The sequence below is a fragment of the Mustela putorius genome, unplaced genomic scaffold (assembly GCF_011764305.1).
Source record: "Mustela putorius furo isolate JIRA1106 unplaced genomic scaffold, ASM1176430v1.1 tig00003987_pilon_pilon_pilon, whole genome shotgun sequence".
In the NCBI taxonomy this organism is placed as follows: Eukaryota; Metazoa; Chordata; class Mammalia; order Carnivora; family Mustelidae; genus Mustela; species Mustela putorius.
In genome coordinates this window covers 17,292,882-17,319,532 of record NW_025422126.1, presented here as the reverse complement: position 1 = coordinate 17,319,532, position 26,651 = coordinate 17,292,882, and positions in this window count along the sequence as shown.

Genomic DNA, 26,651 nt, shown 5'->3' with positions numbered 1-26,651 from the left:
TTACCACTCTATTTCCAGAGCCTGACACAAAACCTGGCATTCAACAAGTATGTGTTGAGTGAATAAATCATTAATAATAAATAAATAAATAATAAATGAACCAAAGTAATGAAAATTTAGGTTGCCAGTTACTTCTTTAATCTCTTTCCTGATCAAGTACTAAAGCATAAGGCTAAAGTTTACCTCTGGAGTAGAGTGCCCAGGTTGGAATTCTGACTCTGCCACTCAAAACCCATGCAACCTTAGGCAAGCTTCACCACCTCACTGTCCCCTAGTTGCCTGCTTAAAACAATATTACCCACTGTTTGGAGTTTGGCAGTAATTAAACGAGTGAGGACATGGGAAGCCTGCGGAAAAGTGTCTGCCACATTGTAATCACATAAGGACTGAACACTGTGTTTCTATTCCATCACTGAGCACAGAGTGGTTCTAAGAGTTCTGCAAGTGGTAAGAACAATTAGCATTCTCCTGTCATTCTTCCAGTTGATATTTCTTAAACATCATCTCTAGTCCATGCACAGAGAATCTGTGACTGTAGATATAGCAGTAAAAGGAGAGACACAGGACTGTTCTTACGTTATTTAAATATAGTGGGTGAGGTGTACATTGAGCAAGTTATTTCAAAGTGATGAGTAACAGAAAGTTATTTTAAGTGTCCTGAGTATTACAAAGGGAAAAGGACCATGAAGACAGAAAAAGGGGGTGGAAAGGCAACTCCAACTATGTCTAACAGGGGCGGTTAATACTGAAGGTCAGGGAAGACTTCCTAGAGAAGGAGGGAAGATCAAGCCAATTTGGATGAGAAAGGAAGAGAGGCTGCAGAGCCTTCCAGGAAGAACATTCATAAAAGCTCTGAAGCATGGAAGAACAAAGTATGCTTTAGCCACTGAAAGAAGGCAGGTGTGGCTGCGACATAAGAGAGCTTAGGTTGGGTTTTGAGGCCTGGGTAGTCTTGGAAAGGCAATAAACAAAACAGAGGGAGGAAAAACAGGAAGGTGAAGGTGAACATGGCATTTATTCATTCAGGAAATAAGCAAGGTGACATGCTGGGAAAGAACAAAAATGTCTGAGAGCCAGAAGGAGGTATGTCTCATAGGATCAAAAAGGAACTACTGATCACCAGTGATGTGGTTCTACAGGCATGGCCAGGCCAAATTGTAGCCACCCTGGAAAGATTGGCAGATGACTTTGACATCTTTAGAAAGGAGCCTGTTCCCTTTGTGACGATCTGTATTTCTGCCCTCCTTTCTCTCTCCTCATGATTCCTTTCCCTGCTCTACTAAGGTTCCTTTATTAACACATCCTCTCTTTCCTTCTCTTCCAAAAATCATGTAGAGAAGGAAGTATCACATAGAAATCACTGGTATGTCCCAGACATGAAATTAGAAAGAAATAATTTTGAGGTATAAGCTCCCACCTTTATTAGTTATAAGACTTGAAACTTCAGTTTCTTCATCTGTAAAACAAAGTAATGAAATCTGTATTAGAGATCTCTAAAAAGAGAAGAAAAGGATATGCATATATGAGGTGTGTGTGTGTGTGTGTGTGTGTGTGTAGTGAGAGGGGAAAAAAGATAAAGGGGGGGGGGATTATAAGGAACTGGCTCATGTGATTGTGGGAGCTGGTAAGCCTGAAATCAGCAGGCAGAGAGAAGACCCAGAGAAGACCCAGAGTTGACTTTACAGCTGAAATCTGAAGGTGGTCAACAAAAGGCCCAAGTCCTTCAACAAATGGGATGAGATTCCCCCCACGGATGGCAGATAATCAAAACTGTTCAAAACCTACTGAGTCATATGTAAATCACATCCAGAAAATACCTTCCCAGCAACATCTAGATGACTTTTGACCAAACATCTGGCCACAGCCAGACTGATGTAAAACTAACCATCACACTATCCCTTTACCCACACAGGATGTCACTTGGATCACACTGATTAATACACATGGATAAACATGGGCAGGTTCCTTTGTGTCTCTAAAGCTCAGTTTCCTTATCTGTAAATTGCAAGTAAGGCTGTCTTGCAAATCAGAATGAGAATGAGCTATCACCTCACACCTGTCAGAATGGCTAAAATCAACACAAGAAACAACAGGTGTCAGCAAGGGCGCAGAGAAAGGGGAACCCTCCTGCACTGTTGATAGGAATGCAAACTGATGCAACCACTGTGGAAAACTGCATGGAGGTTCCTCAAAAAGTTAAAATAGAACTACCCTATACTCTAGCAATTGCACTACTAGGTATTTACCCAAAGGATACAAAAATACTAATTCAAAGGGATACACACACTCTGATGTTTACTGTAGCATTATCTATAATAGCCAAATTATGGAAACAGCCCAAGGGTCCATCAACTGATGGATAAAGAAGAGGTGGTACATACATACAATAAATATTACTCAACCATCAAAAAGAATGAAAGCTTTCCATTTGCAGTGACATGGATGGAGTAGAGAGTACTATGCTAAATGAAGTCAGTCAGAGAAAGAAAAATACCATATGACTTCACTCATAAGTGGAATTTAAGAAACAAAACAAATGAGCAAAGAAGGAAGAAAAGAGAGGAAACCCAGAAACTGACATGTTTTAACAATTTTAATTTTATTTCTTTTCAGTGTTCCAAAATTCATTGTTTATGTACCACACCTAGTGTTCCATGTAATAGATGTCCTCCATAACTCTCACCACCAGGTTAGCCTCCTACCACCCCCTCCAAAACCCTGTTTGTTTCTCAGAGTCCACAGTCTCTCATGGTTTGTCTCCCCCTCCGATTTCCCCCAACTCACTTGTCTACATCTCCCCATGTCCTCTGTGTTATTCCTTATGCTCCACAAGTAAGCAAAACCATATGATAATTGTCTCTGCCTGACTTATTTCACTCAGCATAATCTCTTTTAACTACAGAGAACAAACTGATGGTTACCAGAGGGCAGGTGGGTGGAGGATTGGTGAAAGAGATGATGGAGAATAAGGAGGGTCCCTGCTGTGATGAACACCAGGTGATATGTGAAAGTACTGAATCACTATATAGTACACCTGAAGCTAATATAACACTGTATATTAATTAACTGGAATTTAAATTAAAGAGAGAGAGAGAGAGACTACTTATCTCAGAGCTGTGATGACAGTGGGGCAATCAAAAAAAAAAAACAAAACAAAACAAAACTAAGCACAGTGCCTAACACCTAGTAAACTCCCAAATGTTTCTGTCAGTTATTATCTTCATGCTAGTATTATCTGCGCTGAGAACTTGGCATTTTCTTAACTCATAACCTTAGCATATCCTTCTATGCCTACCACTTTCCACTGTGACTAAATTCAAACCATATTTCAAGAATCAGCTTACATGGGAATCCCTCCCTGACACCGTCTGCCTTATATTCAGGATTAGCTGCACTGTTTTCATGTGTCTGTCATAACACAGAGCATGCTTTGTTTTATTCTGTTTGGTTGGCAGGCTTCATAACTAATGTAAATCCTAGAGGTAAAAATGTGACCTTCATTCCCATGTCCCATCACTTAGCAGAAAGCAGGACACAGAATATTTGATGTAATTGCAAAATGAACAGAAGTGCACAGATCTGTTTGTTGCTCATACAATGAAATGTACATTTGGAGGCATTTTATCCCCCTCAAATTATATCCATTCAGCCTTCCTCACACCTCCATGTTGACCATGAGAACTCCAGCCATGTCCCAACCTCTGGAATCACAACCTCTAATATTTATGCTCTATTTAGTGACATCTTTCTTTTGTGTAGGCAAGTAGGAAAAGATGTTCAATATTTATTGAATTGAAATAAACTGATACTGGCATAATAGGATCTAACAGATTCAATATGTAGTTGTCATAGAGGAGTCAGGTATGGCTTGTTTAAACTAACAAGAGGGAATGTTTTGGGAATGATAGAACTGTTCTGTATCCTAACTTAGATAATGGTTATATGAATTAAAATTCATAAAACTATATACCCTAAAGTCAGTATTACTGTAGCCTAATAGAAATAGAAAAAAATCAACAAGTGAAAAGTGTGCATAGTGAGACAAATATACAGACAATGGCCAGACAGTAAAACTTTTAGGACAATCAACAATTTCATAACAACAAAATTCTGCCCTATTACCCCTGCAGCAACCAAGCCAAGAATTCAGAGCCAGACCATAACCTCTGTAAGCAACTGGCCCAGAATGGCCATGACTTGGTGATAACTGTTCAACTTCCCTACCTTTCATCCCCACTTCCAACTCAGGGCCAACCAGAGCAGGCCAAACCAATCACCAGGAGGCTGTACTTCTAATTACCCCACGCCCAGCTTCCCCAGGCCAACAGTCTGCCAATGAGGGCACATCTGAAGCCTTCCCTTTTCTTCTCTGTACTGCTTTCCCACCCTCCTGCCTGCCTTTGAGTCTGTCCAACACAGTATAGGGTGCTGACTCTCTTGCTATAAGCAGCTCTGAATAAGCCATTTGGTTTTTCCTCATGTGGATGGTCTTTGTTTATTTCCACAATACTATGCTATCATTTGGGATAAAACAGAAGTAAATGTATGTGTTTGTGTATGCATAGATTGTAATTAAAAGTACATCCACACACATGAAAACAAATAGGATTGTGCTTCCTAGGTAGGGAATTGGTTGGTTGAACAATAGGGGTAATAGGCTGATTTTTCAGTGTTCCTTTTTGAGCCTTTTGAATGTCCCCCCACCACCAAATCAATGATTTATATAAAACTAAAAAGCAAAAGTGACATTCAGTAAAATACAAAGACTTCTAGATTATAAGAAGTATTTATTATTCAAATTCATACATGACTACAAACAGTCTCTAGAAGTAACCAGCCTGATCATTATTATGTTTAGAGTAAATTGGGGAGAAGGTGTTTGGTGAGTCGTTTCACATCTCTGAGCTCCAATGATGTCACGAGGGCAGCCCCAGCCCAGGGAGAGGGCAGGCAGGACTCCCTCCCACTTCATATGCGTGGTTCCTGTCATATCTTAAGTGCATTAGCTGGGCTAGACCAACTGCTAAAGAAACACAGCCCAACACTTGTTCTCAGTTACAGTGAATGTTTCTTTCTTGCTCAAGCAACAGAGAGAGTGAATGAGGTGTTGGGTGGTTCTCCCCCGCTCAGTTGCTCAGGAGCACAGACTGACTGCTGTCCTGCCATCTTCGATGCGGGGCTTCTAATGTCTCCCTGGGTAGCATCTCTATCCATCTAGCTCAAATAGGAAGGACACAGGGAAACACAAAAGTGAGGCTCTCTGGGCCGTGTCTGGGAATGTGGACTGTTACTTACAATCGCCAGATTTAGCAAATGATGGGACACTCTGTATTTTATCCGGGAAAATGTGAATTCTGGATAAATAACACAGTATTCTTTTTAGTATAAGTAGTAAGTCCCATACAGGTTTCAGTACCTATTTATTCTAAAAAAAATTATTTATCTAAAATTCAAATTTGAGTGGGAATCTTGTCTTCTACCTGGCAATCAGGGGCCACATTCCATTGGTTAGAAATGAACACAGGCCTCCATTAGTTAACAAAGAAGGCTAGAAAAATGTGGGTTTTTTGTTGCCCCAGAAGGAAAGAGTGTGGGTTTTGTTAAGCAGCTAGCATTCTATGCTGCAGGAAGAAATGAACAAAATTTAGCTCCTTCCTTATTTCTACACTATAGGTGTTATAGGACCTAGAGAAGTAATAGAAAATAGCAGTTCTTGAGCTCTGACATGACTTAGAATTTCTGGAACGCTAGTTAAAAGATTAAAATCTTTTGTCCCAGATTCTTGACCATTCCAAATTCTTTCAGTCTTAGAGCTCAGGATCTTCTTCCTTATCCAGTGCCCCATGGGGCTCTATCGTAGGCAGTGGAAGCAACATACTTTGAGATCTTAGGGACTTGGACATATGTACATGAAAACATTAAGAACTCAAACAGTTTGAAATGAAGCAGTAAAAGAGGCATAGTTTCCTCTAACTAAGCGTGCAAGAGGCCACCCATTTGGGGAACAGAGCACAACTCAAACACCTGCCAAAACTATCTCCAGAGGTTCTGCCACTTGAAACAGTCCTCAGTAGATGACAAAAATAAAGTAACAAGAAGAAAGTGACCCAACATTCTGGTCCTTCAACAAACTCAGACAGTCCTCCTCCCCGGGCTGCAGGGCCAGCCACTAGAGTGAGCAGGACAGCCAGTGTGGACTCCACTAAGTCATCTGCTTGGAGTGGTGTGATTTGCAGAGCTGACTGCTGTCTCCAGTAGTTTAAAGAACAAGAGAGGTATTTTTTTTAACAAATCCTCTTGTAATGGTTGAAATCCCGGCATCCATTTGTATTCATTTTGGAAGCTGGCACCCATCGCTTAAGGGACTGGTAATAAAACTGACAATCCGCTACTGTGGAATCCATGCAGGTATTATTAACTTTAACTGAATTGATCTCAACTAGATCACTGTCAGAGAGGATATGGTAACAATCGATTTTTTTTCCAGCTCTGAGAGCATTATCAGTTGACTTATTACCATTTTTCCAGTCTTTTTTTTTTTTTTTCTCCTTTTGCTTGAAGGTTTATGGCAGCATTTCTTTCTTCTTGCTTTCTCATTTCAATTTGTAAATAGTATGCTTTTAAGCACAATATTTAGGGAGGAGAGGCAATGCAGCTTCAAAAACAACTCATCCAAGCCCATAAATTTGGCAGCTGTAGAATATGCTTAAATAGGGATTGAGAAAAAAGAACACTCTCTCTGAACATGACGCATTTCAACCATGCATTATGGATGGTTAAGCCATCCATAATGTCCATCCTTTATGGACAAAGTATGCTCCCCAATTTCATATGTTGAGGCTCTAACCCCCCAGTGTGGCCATATTTGAAAGAGGTGATTTTATAGAGGTTAAGTTTAAATGAGGTCATACGGATGGGCCTTAATGCAGTAGGACTGGTGTCCTTATAACAAGAAACACCAGGGAAACACACACACACAGAAAAGGCCAGGTGAGGACACAGCAAGAAATCAACAATCAGCAAGCCAAGGAGAGAGGCCTTAGGAGAAACCATAGCTGACAACACCTTGAACTTGGGACTTCCAACTTCCAAAACTGCAAGGAAATGAATTTCTCTTGTTTAAGTCCCCCAGGTCTGTGGTGTTTTGTTAGGATAACCAGGTTGACTAATGCACGCACCTACCCAGAGGACTGGAGTGCTAGGCTACAGTGTTTTCCTGATGGGCTTGGGAAGAGCACCACATGTTCTCTATCAGCATTAAGGTGAACGGAGGCATCACCCTGCATATTCCAGGCACACACATCCTGTTCCACATACGTAGCATTTGCATCTGCCTCTCCCACTGTGCTCACCTGTATCAGCAGCCAGTGCGAAACCAGAGGCCTTACAGGGAAGGATAAAGCATGGAACTCTGGTATGGCTGACCCTGGCCCTGCAGTTCTTTCCTAGCACTATGACCTTGAGCACTGTGACCCTGGAAAGTGAACCCGCATAGACTTCAGTGTTACTACCTGGAGGATAGGGAGACCACCACCTGTTTCTGAGAGGTGTTACAATGATCCAATGGAATAATAAATATGAAAGTATATTGTACAATGTACAATGTAACAACTAGTAACAGGTGGAGGGATGCCTACTTGGCTCAGTCATTAAGTGTCTGTCTTCAGCTCAGGTCATGATCCTAGGGTCCTGGGATTTAGCCCTGCGTTGGGGTCCCTGCTCAGCATGAAGGCCACTTCTCCCTCTCTGCCTCCTCCTGCTTCTGGTGTTCCCTCTCTCACTGAGTCTCTGTCAAATAAATAAATAAAATCTTAAAAATAATAATAACAGGCAGAGTAAAGTTCTGATAGTAGAGTGTTATACGAGTCATTCTTTTCATTTGTTATCTCAACTACTTCAGGAATGTATATTTTAAACTTGAGTCTATGGGGGGGGGAGATAAACTTTTCTACTGCTAGAAATCATTTTTTAAAGATTTCATTTTTATTTATTTGACAGAGAGACAGAGAGTACAAGTAGGCAGAGCAGCAGAGGGAAAGGGAGAAGTAGATTCCCCGCTGAGCAGAGAGCCCGATTCAGGGCTCGATCCCAGAACCCTGGGATCATGACCCGAGCTGAAGGCAGCCGCTTAACTGACTGAGCCACCCAGGCACCCCTGCTAGAAATTATTTTAACAAAATCAGTAAGACAGAGGTCTGTGCCAATTACAAAGTGATTCCTGAAGATGTAGGAGTATATTAAGACAAATTATAAATAATCCAAGGTGTACGGAAAAGTCAAGAATGCTGGTTCCTTAAAGCACAGGGCCTGCACTCAGTCCCAACTCTGAGTATGATTTTCATCTTTCTCTTACAAATGATGTATTAGGGGCAGGTTATTTAATCTTTCTAGGCCTTACAGGTTTGTTAAGGGTTAAATATACTATATGTGTATATGAACTACCATGGCGCTTTCTGTGTAAGAAATGTGCATTATTGGGGCGCCTGGCTGGCTCAGTGGGTTAAACCTCTGCCTTTGGCTTAGGTCATGATTCCAGGGTCCTGGGATTGAGCCCTGCATCAGGCTCTCTACTCAGCAGGGAGCCTGCTTCCCTCTCTCTCTCTCTCTGCCTGCCTCTCTGCCTACTTGTGATCTCTCTCTCTGTTAGATAAATAAATAAAATCAAAATTTAAATAATAAAAGAAATAAGCATTATTATTTCCTGTCCTGATTCCACCAACAATTTCCTGTGTGACCTTGAACTCAACCTTCTAAGCCTGTTTCCTCACCTGGATGCTAGGACTTCCTTCGAACAGGCTATCATTTAAAAATAATGAACATTGTGGCTATATTGTGAGGCTGATTGATAATTCAGACTATGCTACTGCGAAATAAAACTTACAAATCAGGACTTTAAAAAAAACCACCAAAAACAAAACAAAACAAAACCACCAGTGAATTGATTTGAAAATGGTTCTCCCTAAGCACACAGGGTCATGAACAGAAAACCGAGCCTCGTGAATCTTTTTCCTCTGGACCAGTTCACCATTGCAGAAATGCACATCACATACCAACTCCGTGCAGAGCATGGTTCTAGAAGCCAAGAACACTGCCAAGGCAAGCTCATGCATGGTAAACCATACAGTTTAGAGCATTCACTGCTGTGCCATGCAAAGGACTTTAGGATAGATCAAGAGAGGGGCACCTGGGTGGCTCAGTGGGTTAAGCCTCTGCCTTCGGCTCAGGTCATGATTTCAGGGTCTTGGGATCGAGCCCCGCATCGGGCTCTCTGCTCGGCAGGGAGCCTGCTTCCTCCTCTCTCTCTCTCTTTCTGACTGCCTCTCTGCCTACTTGTGATCTCTCTCTGTCAAATAAATAAATAAAATCTTAAAAAGAAAAAAAAAGATAGATCGAGAGAGAGCAAGCTCAGCATCGAGAGGAGGTTAAAGTCGCAGAGCTGGATGTCAGTCTTCAATATTTATGAGGTGGAACAATTCTAGATGAGCACAGCTCCACTGGCCTAGAGCTGTCAGAATGAGAGCCAAACCGTGTGGGCTTCTCTCCTGGTGAGGTGCTGGGCCCTCCACCCTGACCTCATGGTCCTGTGCCAAGCATGCTGACAGAAATTACCCAAGCTTGTCCTTACTTAACTTCCCAAATCACTGTCTTTCTGAAGCCACAACCAGGTCAGGAGGTCAGGCAATGAAATCACCCCCCTGCATGTGTGTGTTGGTTTGTTTTTACTCATCTGTGCAATGAGACCTACTTCACAGGGTTTTTCTAGAAATAAAATTAGATACTATACAGCAAAATGCTTATAGAAGCATCACAAATACAAATGCTCATCATTGCTGCCATCATCTGCCTCAGAGGGCTCCGCCATGTGAAACCACACACTTCAGCCTGACCCCACAGCAGATGGCTGCCAGAAATATCAATAGCAGCAATTTCTCCAGTCATTCTTCAAATTCTGCTTAGTGTTCATTATCACCTTTATTGACTTAGCCCAGCTGCAGGCACAAGCTCAGCTCCATCATTCTGTCACCAGGATTCAGCTGGGCAATTTGTGATTTCCCAAGGAGGAAGGATGTTGGGGCAGGAATGCAAATAGAATTCAACAGCACAGCCTGAGGGCCCCCTCCCTCCCACTGTCCTCTGTCATGGCTGGGTCCCCACAGAGTAACAGCTGGGCTGTTCCTTTCTGATCCTGGGGTCAGGAGGGCCCTCAGAGCTGGAATCGATGTTCTGCAGGGCCGGCCATCACTTCAGTATTAGCCTTTTACAGAAGCAATGTGACATAGTGGGAATAACAGTAGTAATGCCCTGTTTGCTGGGCAGGCGGGGGGGCGGGGTTGCTATGTTCCAGTCTCTCTGCAGAGGCTCTAAAATTGCCTAGATTTGGGGCCCCTGGGAGGCTCAGTGGTTAAAGCCTCTGCCTTCGGCTCAGGGGTCATGATCCCAGGGTCCTGGGATGGAGCCCCATCTGGCTCTCTGCTCAGCAGGGAGCCTGCCCCCCACCGCCGCCTGCCTCTCCACCTACTTGTGATCTCTGTCAAATAAATAAATAAAATCTTTAAAAATAATAAATAAAATTGCCTAGATTCAAACGTCAGCTTTGCCCATTTCTATCTGTGTAGCCTTGAGGATGTTACTTAGTCTTTCTGTGCCTCAGTTGCCTCATCTGTAAGATGCTTCTGCCATTATTTGGAGGATTATATAAATATATAGCATACAAAATGTACACAAGTGGAAATATATAAAGTATGAATATGCAAGATATATACTACACAATATATAAAACTATATAAATCTACAAGACAACCTATGTATCTTATGTGTCATATTAATTATTAGTTACATTGTTACTACCATTATCATCATTATTATGACTCTCCTATATTCATTTCCTGTTATGGCTATAACAAATTACCATAAAATTTGTGGCTTAAAATAACACAGACTTACTATGTTACAATTCTAGAAGGCAGAGCTGTGTTCATTCAGGAGCCTCCAGAGGAGGACATACTTCCTTTCCTCTTTCAGGTTCCTGAGGCATCTCCGTTCCTTGGCTCATGCCCTTCTCTTTGCACCTGTCCAACCTCTGTTTCAGGCCCTGCTTCTCGACTCTGGTCCTCCCGCCCTATTACAAGGACTCCTGTGATTTCATTAAGCCTAACACAATAACCTAGCACTTCACCCCCATCTTGACAGCCTTAACTCAAACACGCCTGCAAGGGAAGGCAACATATTCACAGGTTCTGAGAATTAGCATGGAGACATCCTTGAGGGGCCACAACTGGGCATCCCACAGCTCCTGAGAGTGAAATATCTGCCAGGGTATTTTACAGTAAGGAACAGAGTCTTGGAGGAAGTACAAAAAAGCTAAAAATGCTAGAAGTGGGTTCCAGACAGAAGTCTTTTTTTTTTTTTTTTTTTTACAAAAACCCATATTCTTTGTGCTAGTTCCTCCTGGACAAGGAAATGGACGTTCTGAGCTGGTGTCCCAGCTCTGCTCCAAGCTGCCGGATGGCTCAGGGCCACTAAGAGATGTCAATGAGAGTATGGCTCTGGAGTGGATTTAAACTATGTTTCACTAGTACAAGGCCTCCCTGCCCCTTGTGTAGGGGTCCAGGTAGAGAAACCAAGGCCAGGGGAGTGGAACGATGTAAAGGACACCTAGTAAGGACATAGTAGAGCCAAGATTTCACCCCAGATCTGCTTGACTCCAAAGAAAATAACAGCTGTATTCAGTGAAAATTATAAAGAGTCATGGCAAAAGAAATGTGCTTTTGTGATTCGCAGCTGGAATATATACGGTGTAACCTTTTCATACTCTCATGTACATAACCTTTCAAGTACAAAGCATAAAGTGCTTCTATTCAGTCTTGTACTTTATACACTACAACCTTTACACTTTCAACATGGACACATTTGGGGCTGAGAAGCTGGGACTGACATCTGAACACAGAAGGAAAAGGTTATGGCTCTCTGCTAAAGAAAGGGGAAGGTCAAGAGAGGACAGGCTCAAAAACTCAAATACATGACCCCCCTCATATAAGCAGAAACCCGACTGGCTCACCCACTTCTGGCAGAAAGTACAAGAAAACACCTTAGAATAAAGAGGAAGTCGTTTTTAGTGCCAATTAAATCAGGTTCTTTCCACTGTGCATGGTGGATGGCAGACTTAAAGAATGTATTTCTTTCCTCTTGCCCAAGTTAGTTACATTTGAAAATTTAAGTATGTCTGAACGGGGGTAGGTTAAGTCAAATGAATTAAGAGCATTGGCTGGCTCCTAAGAGGAACTGAGCACAGCCTTGCCCATAAGGTTGGCCGCCAAGGGGCTTGGAATATGATGGTTTGGATCATGGGATCAAATCCCCACTCTGCTTTGTTATACTGAATAAATTTTTTTAAGTTTCTATTTTAATCATCTGGTGCCATTTACAAGTTCCCTTCTTAATCCCCATTCCCTATTTCACCCATCCCTCCCATCCACATCCCCTCTGGTAACCAGCAGTTTGTCCTCTGTAGTTAAAAGTTTATTTTTCGGTGTCTCTTTTTTTCTCCTCTTCGCTCATTCATTTTGTTTCTGAAGTTCCACATATGGGTGAAATCATATAGTATTTCTCTTTCTCTGACTGATTTATTTCACTCTCTAGCTCCATCCATGTTGTTGAAAATGGCAAGATTTCACTACTTTTTATGGCTGAGTAATATTCTACTGTGCATACACACATACACACACATACATCTTGTTTAACCATTAATCAATTGATGGGATACCTGAGCTGCTTCCAGCCCATATCTTGGCTGTTGTAAATAATGTTGCTACAAATGTTGGGGTGCATATATCCCTTTGAAGTAGTGTTTTTGGGTAAATTCCTAGTAGTGCAATTGCTGGGTCACAGGGTAGCTCTATTTTAAACTTTTTGAGGAACCTCCCTACTGTTCTTCAGAGTGGCTGCACCAGCTTGCACTCCCACCAACAGTGCAGGAGGGATCCCCTTTCTCCACATCTTCACCACGACTCATGTTTCATGTGTTGCTGATTTTAGCCACTCTGACAGGTGTGAAGTAACTTCTCATTGTAGTTTGATTTGCATTTCCCTGAAGATTAGTGATGTTGAGCATCTTTTCATCTGTCTTCTGGTCATCTGTACTACTTCTTTAGAGAAATGTCTGCCCATGTCTTCTGCCCACTTTTTTTTTTTTAAGATTCTATTTATTTATTTGATAGACTGAGATCACAAGTAGGCAGAGAGGCAGGCAGAGGGGGAGGAGGAAGCAGGCCCCTTCCTGAGCAGAGAGCCCATGTGGGGCTCGATCCCAGGACCCTGAGATTATGACCTGAGCTGAAGGCAGAGGCTTTAACCCACTGAGCCACCCAGGAGCCCCTTCTTCCCACTTAACTGGATTATTTGGTTTTTGGTGTTGGTATCAGTTCTTTCTATGTTTTGGGTACTAACCCTTTATCAGATATGTCATTTGTAAATACCTTCACCCATTCAGTGGGTTGCCTTTTAGCTTTGCTTATCTTTTCCTTTGTTGTACAAAACCTTTTTTCTTTTATGTCATCCTAGTAGTTTATTTTTACTTTTTTTTTCCCTTGTCTCAGGAAACACATCTAGAAAGAAAATTGCCACAGTTAATGCCAAAGAAGTTCCTCCCTGTGATCTCTTCTAGAACTTCTGTGGTTTCAGGTCTCACATTTAGATCTTTAATCTGTTCTGGATTCATGTTTGTGTACTCTTAAGAAAGCAGTCCAGTTCCATTCTTCTGCATGTTGCTGTCCAATTATCCCAGCAGCATTTGTTAAAGACACTGTCTTTTTCCCATTGGCTCTTCTTTCCTGCTTTGTTAAAGATGAATGGACCAAATAATTGTGGGTATATTTCTGAATTTTCTATTCTGTTCTATTGTATGTCTATTTTTGTGCCAGTACCATACTGTTTTGATTATTACAGCTTTGTAATATAACTTAAAGTCCAGAATTTTAAACTTTATTTCTTTTTTTCTTTTTTTTTTTCTTTTCAAGATTGCTTTGCTTATTCACAGGGTATTTTGTGGCTCTATACAAATTCTAGGATTGTTTGTCCTAGCTCTGTGAAAACTGCCGTTGGGATTTTGATAGGAATTGCATTAAAGTTCACTGGATGAATTCTTAACCTAATGAGCCCCACTCTTCCTCTATAAACAATCATGTATATTCTTCGGGGGTTTTTAGGAGAAAAAAATGAAAAATGATTTGTAAACCACTTTGCAGAGTGACTCATACATCACGTGCACTGATGTGTTGATGGTGTATGTTAACTGACATCTTCCCACATTATAACTCAGGGGCCTTTGACCAATCCTGGCATTCCTTTTACAAAGTGTAAATTCAGCAGAATGCATAAGAAGCTTCTAGGAGCTTATTTCAAAAACTATTCAAATAAGAAAAAAAAGGGGCACCTGGGTGGCTCAGTGGGTTAAGCCGCTGCCTTCAGCTCAGGTCATGATCTCAGGGTCCTGGGATCGAGCCCCGCATAGGGCTCTCTGCTCAGCGGGGAGCCTGCTTCCTCCTCTCTCTCTCTGCCTGCCTCTCTGACTACTTGTGATCTCTCTCTGTCAAATAAATAAATAAAATCTTTTAAAAAAAATACGAAAAATAGAAAAATATACCAAAATGATGATAGTTAATATTTATTAAGCATCTGTGGTGTTCCAGGTACTCCTTTAGGTATTTTACGTATATTAATAATTTAATCCTTATATAACCATGATTATAGATTTAATATCAACCCATTTTAGAGATGATACAACTAAGGGACAGAGTTCACAGTGCTAAGAAATATTAGGGCCAGGGTATTAACTCAGGCAGTGTGGTTCCACAGCCTACACATTTTATAATTACACCAAGATGGCTATATAGTTTACCATACAATCCAGGACACTTTTTAGCAAGGAAAGCAGGCAGAAATCTGGAGTGTTCAGGCTAGCCAGGATATATTGCCATGCTAGCTCTACTGTCCATGTAATAGCCTTCAAGACCATAAATGGATCTTAATCATCATCTTCTGCTTGCCTTTAATGAGGAAACTTTAGTGTCTGTCTCATGGCAGGAACTCAATAAATTTATGTTAAATGAATGAATGAGTGAGTAAATGAGTTGAATAACTTGTCAAAAGGCTGAAGTATCATTTTCTGTTATTCTTATGATGTGATTACATAGCTTGGCAATATCTGGGTTGAAGTTGTCTGAGCATTTTCCTGTACTTTCTCTCATAGGACAGATAGTGACTATTAATTACTTCAGGATTAATTCCAGAGATAAAACAACTTACGGGGGGTGATGAGAAAAAGATCTGAGAGCAACACATTGTTATGCAGACAACTGAAACACTGTGCCTGCAGGAGAGTCAGGACAAAAGACTGACCTCTGTCTCCCTGGCAATTTATGTATAAGAAACAGATCATATCTAGTCCTTCTATATTCCATATTGTCCCATAACATCAGAGAAAGTTTTGCATATTTTCTTCTCAGGCAGTTCCAGCAGGTGCCTTGGAAAATAAAACAGTACCTAATATTCATGGTTCTGACTATACACCAAGTATAGGTCTCAACAACCTTACATATAGGAACCTTTACCATCACTTACAAGGCAGGTACTACTGTTATCCATTTTATGGAGCAGGAAATACACATAGCTAATAACTTTCAGTGCTGGGAATTAAGTTGAGAAATTATGAATTAAATAGTTCCAGAGTCCATGCTCCTCACTGCTATGCTCTGCTGCCTTCTTATGCTGATGCAAATGATCAGCTCTGTTATGAGAAGCATCCAGATAGATGGAGGAGGGGAATAAAGAAGTGTTACAGAGAAGAATTACTCACTAGAAGAGAGACAGGAAGCTCTCACCAGAGAAAAAATAAAAGTTGTAGAAAGATGGGCGTTACTAGCCTTGTGGGCTGGTTATGGAGAGAGTGTTCCCTAACATCAGGAGAGTAAGAAAGCAGTAAAATTTTGGAGGACAGCTATTTCTCAGGTGGCAGATTTTGAGAATATCAGCAATGAAAAAGAATTTTAAAGTTATTTTCCTTTGTTCCAAGAATATACTTCATCACCACCCTAAAAGTTAGAAGTGATTTTTAAGAGGCCTAGTAAAGTTTTTACTATATTTAAACTCTGTGTTTTCATAGAATGTCTGTTCAAATTGACACAAATTTGTTCCATTTGGCCTTCACATATAGTATCCCATCTTATCTGTACAAAGGGACTGTGAGGTAGATACTACTAACGCCACATTGTAGATGAAGAAACTCTGGATCAGAGAAGTTAAGTAATTTGCTTAACATCACCCAGAAAGTAAATATTAGAGCTAGGATTTGAACTAAGGTCTGAGTCCAAAAAGCCCTATTCTTACAATGCACAATAAATTGGTTTGCTCCTCCTGTGACAAGGCCAAAGTTCACCCAGAAACAGAGAAAGATCTAGAATATCTAATTCTAGTGACATTATAGCTTCCCTTATTGCCTACATCTCCTCCCAAATGCATACTTTATACACTCTCAGGATATTTCACACATAGAAAGAAGGGAAATTCTAGACTGGAAGAAAATGTTAGTTTCCAAAGAAATCCCTTCCAAATGTTACTGATATTTGACCTTGCACCTCACTTTTTTCAAAAATGAACTACAAGAAATAAGATACACCCACACATATTACATACACATACATATGTACATACATATATGCAATAAGACATTCTTTGAACTTGTGGTAAAATGGAAGGCCATATACTATATCCGTGAACAGCTCTGATTTGGTGGGAGACACATGTGAATGTAATACCAGTCCACCTTTCAGTATCTATAGGATTATGGACATTTAATTCAACTGCTCTGTTTCTCAACTTTTTCATTGGTAAAATAAGGGTAGTTATTCCTCCTTATAGTGTTGTGCTGATTAAATAATATATGTGTGCTGATTAAATAATATAAGGACAGAATAAAAGATTGCTTTTATTACTTCAAATAAAAGCTTTCTATTGTTACCCAAATTAAGCTATCAAAATTCACTGTGGCTTAGGCAGTTAAGTATCTGTCTCCAGCTCAGGTCATGATGTCAGTGTTCTGGAAGCCAGTCCTGCATTGGACTCCCTACTAAGCAGACCACCTGCTTCTCCCTCTGCCTGCCACTCCCCCTTGCTTGTTTTCTAACAAATAAATAAATAAAATATTTTTAAAAAATTAATTGAGCTTTCTCAGTACAAAACACATACAGCAATGGCCAAAACCACTGGCCTTATCATGTAAAGGACCATGAATCAAATGGTCACAAAGTCACTCATCTATCTTAATGGTATAACTAGATAAGTCATTTCTTTTCCTGAGCCTTTTTTTTAAATCAATGTCATCTGATTGAATCAAATATTATTATGGGTAAAGCAATGGTTTATGTTCAGTTCTGACATTAAAATACCAGTTCCTAGGCACAGTAAAATGTCAACAGCACCCTCTTCCAACATTAAGAACACTGATTCTTGGTTAAAATGTCCTCAACAGGTCATCCTAGATGAAACTGTATGGAAACAGGACATTCTATCTTAATGAACAATTTGTGGTCCTATAAAAGGTTGTCACCTCAATTTCCTTCTAAGAAGGAAGCATTTCTATCCAGATCCTGAGGGAAGGGTAGGGATTAGTACCTAGAAAAGTAAGTAGACTTAGTTCTGACTTCCTCCCACCACATGAGCACACAAGGTGATGTCACAACAGTCAAATGAATACTGCTCTGGAGATAAAGGCATCTGTTAGCTATCCTTCACATAGCTCTAGACACTGTCAGGCCATCCAATGTCATCCAAAAGTAAATACTACAACTGAGCTGACCACTTTAAAATGTAGAGCAAGAGGGCGCCTGGGTGGCTCAGTGGGTTTAAGCCTCTGCCTTTGGCTCAGGTCATGATCCCAGGGTCCTGGGATCAAGCCCCGCATCGGGCTCTCTGCTCAGCAGGGAGCCTGCTTCCTCCTCTCTCTCTGCCTGCTTCTCTGCCTGCTTGTGATCTCTGTCTGTCAAATAAATAAATAAAATCTTTAAAAAACAAAATAAAATGTAGAACAGGGCACCTGGGTGGCTCAGTTGGTTGGGTGACTGCCTCTGGCTCAGGTTATGGTCCTGGAGCCCTGGGATCGAGTCCCGCATCGGGCTCCTGCTCTGTGGCGAGTCTGCTTCTCCAGCTGACCTCTCTTCTATCATGCTCTCTCTCTCATTCTCTCTCAAATAAATAAAGTTTTTTAAAAAAATAAATAAAATGTAGAGCAGCCATCTATTCAATTCTTTCCATTTTTCATAGAAAAATCAAACACATGTAAGTAACTGGCTCACAGATTCTTTAATTCATTTATAAATTCAAATTCCTTTACGAAATGCCTACTAATATGCTAAACATATGGGAGAAATTAAAATACAGTTTTTGCCCTCAAGGCTCATAGGCAAGACAAACTACTAACGTGATGCCAGCATGAGAAGGTGCTGAAAAGTACTATGAAGACACCCAAACACACTTGAGGGAGTTAAGGCAGCAGTGTGCTGACACACTGGCTCTGGGGGTGGCAGGAACTCAGATTTAGAGCTCTTGCTGATTTCTGTGATGTTAAAAACTCCACAAAGGCCTATTTCCAGGCTTCATCAAAATAGTCCTGAACAAAGAGTTGGGAAGAGGGGTGTGTAATTAGCTCTTATAAACTAATCTACCCCAGCAGTAAAGGGCAGAGTCTCAGAAGTACTGACAAAGGCTTTCTTATGTGTTTGACCTTTCAACTAAGAGAGTTCTAAACTAAGAGATTCTACCAAAATGCTGGTACAGCATTCTACCAAAATGCTGGTACAGACAGGACCCATAATATTTATTAAATTCCATGCAAGGAGCCTAGACAAACCTAACGTCAGAGGGTTCTTTTGTCATCGAGGGCAGATATGCCTGACTGCTGAGGTCCACATATGTTTACCTGTGTCTAGGAAGAGTACTTAGCATTTTGGAGTGGTACATTTGTTCAGATTATCAACTGCATGCCCTCAGAATAAAGATTCAGTGAACCTGCTGTCAGAAGAATTTCCCCTGTGGTGGCAGAATGAAATCAATGTGTTTGGTGGAATACAGTTAAATCAATAAGTAGTGCTGTTTTAACACATCTCAGACACTGCCAAGAAACCTGACCTGAGTTTAAGAACATGACGAAAGCCAAACTTTCTTGTTTATACAGCAATTCAGGGATATTAGGGGAGTTATTCAAGACATTTAGCTCTTTCATAGTAACAGGCCCATACAATGTTAAATGAGTAATTTAATAACTAAATTTACTGTTCTGTAGTCCAAACATTTGAAACACTCTGTTTCACTGTGTAGTGGGTTTTTCTAGTGCAGGATTTCTCAGAGTTTTTATTCTGCATTAATTATGGCTACCTTATTGACCCATATTAAGTTATATCAGTCAATCATCTGTCAAGCACTTCAAATATGTTACCTCTTTTAATCTTTTTATCAATTTTGTGAAATAAAGATGATCATCTACATTTTTCTGGAGATGCAACTAAGGCTTATAAACTTGAAACACTATGTTCAGGATGATAGACCCACTGAGCAGACACTTTTCCAAAGAAGACATACAAATGGCTAACAGACACATTAAAAAATGTTCATCATCATTAGCCATCTGGGAGATTCAAATCAAAACCATATTGAGGGCGCCTGGGTGGCTCAGCGGTTGGGCCGCTGCCTTCGGCTCAGGTCATGGTCTCAGGGTCCTGGGATCGAGTCCCGCATCGGGCTCTCTGCTCAGCAGGGAGCCTGCTTCCCTCTCTCTCTCTCTCTGCCTGCCTCTCTGCCTACTTGTGATCTCTGTCAAATAAACAAAATCTTTAAAAAAAAAAAACAAACATATTGAGATACCACCTTACATCCAGTTAGAATGGCCAAAATCAACAAGACAGTGAATAAGTGTTGGAGAGGATGTGGAGAAAGGGGAACCCTCTTACACTGTTGGGGGGAATGCAAGTTGGTGTAGCCATTTTGTAAAACAGTATGGAGATTCCTTAAGAAATTAAAAATAGAGCTTCCCTATGACCCTGCAATTGCACTATGGGATGTTTACCCCAAAGATACAGATGTCGTGAAAAAAGAGTCATCTGTACCCCAGTGTTCATTGCAGCAATGGTTATAGTCACCAAACTGTGGGAAGAACCAAGATGCCCTTCAATGGACGAATAGATTGGTATGATATGGTCCATATATACTATGGAGTATTATGCCTCCATCAGAAAGGATGAATACCCAACTTTTCTATCCACATGGACGGGACTGGAAAAGATTATGCTGAGTGAAATAAGTCAAGAAGAGAGAGTCAATTATCATGTGGTTTCACTTACTTGTGGAGCATAAGGAATAACATGGAGGACATTAGGAGAGGGAAAGGAAAAGTGAATTGGGGGAAAGCAGAGGGGAAGATGAACCATGAGAGACTGTGGACTCTGAGAAACTGAGGGTTTTAGAAAGGAGGGTGGTAGGGGATGAGTGAGCCTAGTGGTAGATATTAAGGAGGGCACATATTGCATGGAGCACTGGGTATCGTGCATAAGCAATGAATCTTGGAACACTGAAAAAATAAAATTAATTAAAATAAATAAACCCATCTTAGAAAAAAGTCATAAAAAGAAGAAATACATTTACAATACTGTACTGGGTTTATTTTTTTAAAAAATCCACGTATGGGGCACTTGGGTGGCTCAGTCATTTAAGCATCCAACTCTTGGTTTTGGCTTAGGTCATAATATAAATAAAGGTAATGAGATCAGGCCTCCTGTCAGGCTCTGTGCTAAGCATGGAGTCTGCTTGGGACTCTCTCTCCTTCTACCCATCTCCCCATGAACACACACACACACATGTTCTGTCTCTCTCAAATAAAAACCTATGTATAGGTGGATCCATGTAGTTCAAACCCATTATTCAAGGATCAACTCTATTAAGGGCAAAGGTGGGGTTGCAGAAACTGTTCAAGTCTTCAGAAATGGGTTTCTGTCCTGGAAACATCACAGACATAACCTTGAACAAATTGTTTCACCTTTCAGGCTCAGTCTTCTCTGCAGAGTAATGGTGTTACATGAAATAATCTCCCTGCTCCCTGGTGCTGGGTTTCGTCTACCATGGATGTCCTGCACTCCCTCCATGTCTTGCTGCATAAGCCCAATTTACAATGATCATTCTTTCACTCTGGGCAAGTGCCTTATAGAGTTTTTCATGCAGTCAGCAATTCTGAAAAATGAAGAATGCACTACATGGACCTATGCTGTGATGAGTTCTCCCTCTGGTCAGAGAATATGCTTGCTTGCTGCTTGCGATAAAAGCAGGGGATTCCCTCATTTTAGAACATCTTTTTGTGGTGTACTCCACTGAGCATAAAGACTCTACCTGGCCCTCTTTGTTGTGTGTGGAATTTAGGGATCACGGAACTGGTTTGGCAATGGTGGTATTCCTGTTACTGATTTTATAGCAATTTTTATAGAGAGCTTTGTCTCTGACCCAGGAGTCTTGTATTTTCTAGCAGCACCCAAGCAACTCTACAAGGCTAAGCTGTCAGCTTATGAAGTTGTCCTGCTGCTAGCTCTTTTCTGCACTGTCAAACTTATTTAACTAGGGTAAAGTCCTAACAGATGGCATAAGGGAGCACATGGTACTCCCTAAATTTAGCAGAATAAAGAGAAATCATGAAGTACAAGATATGACTGGTTGTGGGTTTCTTTTTTTGTGTACCATTCATTTATTCATTCATTTAGCAGACACATTTTAAGTCAATGTCCTATGTCAGACCCTAAGCAATACATGATATGGAAAAAACAACTCCAATTTTCAACAAGGCAATAGAATAGAATAGATTAGAATCAAAAAATTCTAGAATAAGCAACTAAGAAACTGCTAAAGGTTTAAGTATGTCTGTTTTTAAATGGATTAATGCTGCACCAAAATAAAAGGTTAATCTGCAAAAGTTGTCCAAAAACTAGATAACTAATAGAGGAGAGACACTGAAGTTGCCATTGACATAATGAGACCAGATAGTGTATGTGAGAGTAACTTGTGTGTGACCCCTTATAGGTGCTAAGTAACGCTTTCCTAAATCTTAAATTCGGAGAGCCTTTATACTTGCGTATGTTGGTTCTAGTTTTATTTCAAAACCAGATGCAAGTGGGCTAATTGTTTCCATACAAAAATGACAAAATATTAAAGTCCATTCCATATCTAACAAAAGTTCACTATATTTGATGTTAGTTGTGATCTCTCCTCTTTCATTCATGATTTTATTTATTTGGGTCCTTTCTCTTTTCTTTTTGATAAGTCGGGCCAGGGGTTTATCAATTTTATTAATTCTTTCAAAGAACCAGCTCCTAGTTTCGTTGATTTGTTCTATTGTTTTTTTTTTGGTTTCTATTTCATTGATTTCTGCTCTGATCTTTATGATTTCTCTTCTCCTGCTGGGCTTAGGGTTTCTTTCTTGTTCTTTCTCCAGCTCCTTTAGGTGTAGGGTTAGGTTGTGTACCTGAGACCTTTCTTGTTTCTTGAGAAAGGCTTGCACCGCTATATATTTTCCTCTCAGGACTGCCTTTGTTGTGTCCCACAGATTTTGAACCGTTGTATTTTCATTATCATTTGTTTCCATGATTTTTTTCAATTCTTCTTTAATTTCCCAGTTGACCCATTCATTCTTTAGAAGGATGCTGTTTAGTCTCCATGTATTTGGGTTCTTTCCAAACTTCCTTTTGTGGTTGAGTTCTAGCTTTAGAGCATTGTGGTCTGACAATATGCAGGGAATGATCCCAATCTTTTGATACCGGTTGAGTCCTTATTTAGGACCGAGGATGTGATCTATTCTGGAGAATGTTCCATGTGCACTAGAGAAGAATGTGTATTCTGTTGCTTTGGGATGAAATGTTCTGAATATATCTGTGATGTCCATCTGGTCCAGTGTGTCGTTTAAGGCCTTTATTTCCTTGCTGATCTTTTGCTTGGATGATCTGTCCATTTCAGTGAGGGGAGTGTTAAAGTCCCCTACTATTATTGTATCATTGTTGATGTGTTTCTTTGATTTTGTTATTAATTGGTTTATATAGTTGGCTGCTCCCATGTTGGGGGCATAGATATTTAAAATTGTTAGATCTTCTTGTTGGACAGACCCTTTGAGTATGATATAGTGTCCTTCCTTATCTCTTATTATAGTCTTTGGCTTAAAATCTAATTGATCTGATATAAGGATTGCCACTCCTGCTTTCTTCTGATGTCCATTAGCATGGTAAATTCTTTTCCACCCCCTCACTTTAAATCTGGAGGTCTCTTCCGGCTTAAAATGAGTTTCTTGGAGGCAACATATAGATGGGTTTTGTTTTTTTATCCAGTCTGATATCCTGTGTCTTTTGACAGAAGCATTTGGCCCATTAACATTCAGGGTAACTATTGAGAGATATGAATTTAGTGCCATTGTATTGCCTGTAAGGTGACTGTTACTGTATATGGTCTCTATTCCTTTCTGATCTACCACTTGTAGGCTCTCTCTTTGCTTAGAGGACCCCTTTCAATATTTCCTGTAGAGCTGGTTTGGTGTTTGCAAATTCTTTCAGTTTTTGTTTGTTCTGGAAGCTTTTAATCTCTCCTTCTATTTTCAATGATAGCCTAGCTGGATATAGTATTCTTGGCTGCATGTTTTTCTCGTTTAGTGCTCTGAAAATATCATGCCAGCTCTTTCTGGCCTGCCAGGTCTCTGTGGATAAGTCAGCTGCCAATCTAATATTTTTACCATTGTATGTTACAGACTTCTTTTCCCGGGCTGCTTTCAGGATTTTCTCTTTGTCCCTGAGACTTGTAAATTTTACTATTAGGTGACGGGGTGTGGGCCTATTCTTATTGATTTTGAGGGGCATTCTCTGAACCTCCTGAATTTTGATGCTCATTCCCTTTGCCATATTGGGGAAATTCTCCCCAATAATTCTCTCCAGTATACCTTCTGCTCCCCTCTCTCTTTCTTCTTCTTCTGGAATACCAATTATTCTAATGTTGTTTCATCTTATGGTGTCACTTATCTCTCAAATTCTCCCCTCGTGGTCCAGTAGCTGTTTGTCCCTCTTTTGCTCAGCTTCTTTATTCTCTGTCATTTGGTCTTCTATATCGCTAATTCTTTCTTCTACCTCATTTATCCTAGCAGTGAGAGCCTCCATTTTTTATTGCACCTCATTAAAAGCTTTTTTGATTTCAACTTGGTTAGATTTTAGTTCTTTTATTTCTCCAGAAAGGGCTTTTATATCTCCCGAGAGGGCTTCTCTAATATCTTCCATTCCTTTTTCGAGCCCGGCTAGAACCTTGAGAATTGTCATTCTGAACTCTAGATCTGACATATTACCAATGTCTGTATTGATTAGGTCCCTAGCCTTCAGTACTGCCTCTTGTTCTTTTATTTGTGGTGAATTTTTCCGTCTTGTCATTTTGTCCAGATAAGAGTATATGAAGGAGCAAGTAAAATACTAAAAGGGTGGCAACAACCCCAGGAAAATATGTTTTAACCAAATCAAAAGAGATCCCAAATCATGAGGGGGAGAAAGGGGATAAAAAGAGGTTCAAAAAGGAAGAAAAAAAAAAAGAAAAGAGAATTTTAAAAAAGGAAAACGAATAAAGAAAAATATAAAAAAGAAAATATATATATATTAGATAAACTAGTTAAAAAACGTTAAAAAAGAAAAGAATAAAAGTTCAAAAAAAATTTTACCAGAAGGCGAGAAAAAAAAAAACAAAAAAATGAAAAAGAAAAAAATTAAATTAACTGCAAGACAAAAAAAATCACAGGAAGAAAGCCATGAGTTCCGTGCTTTGCTTTCTCCTCCTCTGGAATTCTGCTGCTCTCCTTGGTATTGAAACCGCACTCCTTGGTAGGTGAACTTGGTCTTGGCTGGATTTCTTGTTGATCTTCTGGGGGAGGGGCCTGGTGTAGTGATTCTCAAGTGTCTTTACCCCAGGCGGAATTGCACCGCCCTTACCAGGGACCAAGCTGAGTAATCTGCTCGGGTTTGCTCTCAGGAGCTTTTGTTCCCTGAGCACTTTCCATAGAGTTCCGGAGGACGGGAATACAAATGGCGGCCTCCTGGTCTCTGACCCGGAGGAGCCGAGAGCCCGGGGCCCACTCCTCAGTGCGCCCTCAGAGAACAGCGCCCAGTTACTCCTGGTTGCCTGACCTCCGGCTGCGCTCCGAGCTGGCCGAGCCTGTGGCTGGTTCAAGGTCACCCCGAGCTGTGAGCTTACTGTCGGCTCTGTCTCTGTAGCCGGCTTTCCCGTTCCAATACCCGCAAGCTCTGCAACACTCAGACACCCCCGATCCTTCTGTGACCCTGCGGGACCTGAGGCCACGCTGACCCTGCGTGGGCTTCGCCCCGGTATAGCCTCTGGAGCGATGTCCCTCAGCAGAACAGACTTTTAAAAGTCCTGATTTTGTGCTCTGTTGCTCCGCCGCTTGCTGGGAGCTGGCCCCTCCCCCCGGGGTCTATCTTCCCATCGCTTTGGATTCACGTCTCCGCCAGTCCTACCTTTCAGAAAGTGGTTGTTTTTCTGTTTCCAGAATTGCTGTTCTTCTTCTCTTCAATCTGCTGATGGATTTGCAGGTGTTTGCAATCTTTAGATAAGCTATCTAGCTGATCTGCTAGCTGAAGTAGTCTCAGCCTGCTACTTCTCCACCATCTTGACTCCTCCTCAAAAGTTCACTATATTTGAAAGTCAAATCATTCATGGCATGAAATTAATACATGATCTGGACAAAGAAACACACAAAACAGTGAAAACCTTGTTCTCAGTAAGCTCTCTCAGTAAGCTTTTTAATTTTAGTTTTCATGAATTAAAGAAGCAGAGAAAGAGCGAAATTACAGTACCCCATATGAGGAAAACTATTCACCTTGGTGCTCAGAAAGCAAGGCCAATGGTTCCAAATAGCCCTAAATGTTGCTTAGTGATTTTTTCCAGGCCAGTTTATTATACAAGTGACTGCTAAAGAGCACTGTGGCCAATGCAATTATAAAATATGGATGATATTTATCAAATAAATTACTGAAAAGAATAGGTCTATAAAGTTTCTTCACATATTAATTCTTCTAATAAATATACAGAGTCTTATTGTGTGCCAGGCAATATATGAGGTGCTGAACCAGAATGAAGGGAAGTATTTGTAATGTGTTTGAATGTGAATTGTTAGGGTAATTGAAGCTGACCGCAAACACTGCAAAAACGAAGATAGGCTTAGGACTCCTGATGCGGGAATCCTTCTGAATGAACAGAGCATCTTCTGGTTCAGAAAGACAGATTTTTGGTGAGAAGTCACCAAAAGCTAACATTGCTGGATGGAGAAGAGCCAACTCAGATCAGTTTGTAAAGGCTGCTGGAAACAGCAGCCTAAGACAAAACTGTATTCTCTCCTCCGCGTGGGCATAGGACGGAAAGCAGACCAGTCGCATGCGGGCAACAGAACCTCAGTCCGGACTTAGAGCTATGATGAACTCAGGAGCCAGGAGTTTAGAAGACAAAGACAGTGAGTGCCTTTATGGATTTTGTGAGAACCAGCCAGATTTCCAATTTAAAGATATGCAGGTCACTGAGTCAAAGCTCTAGCATGC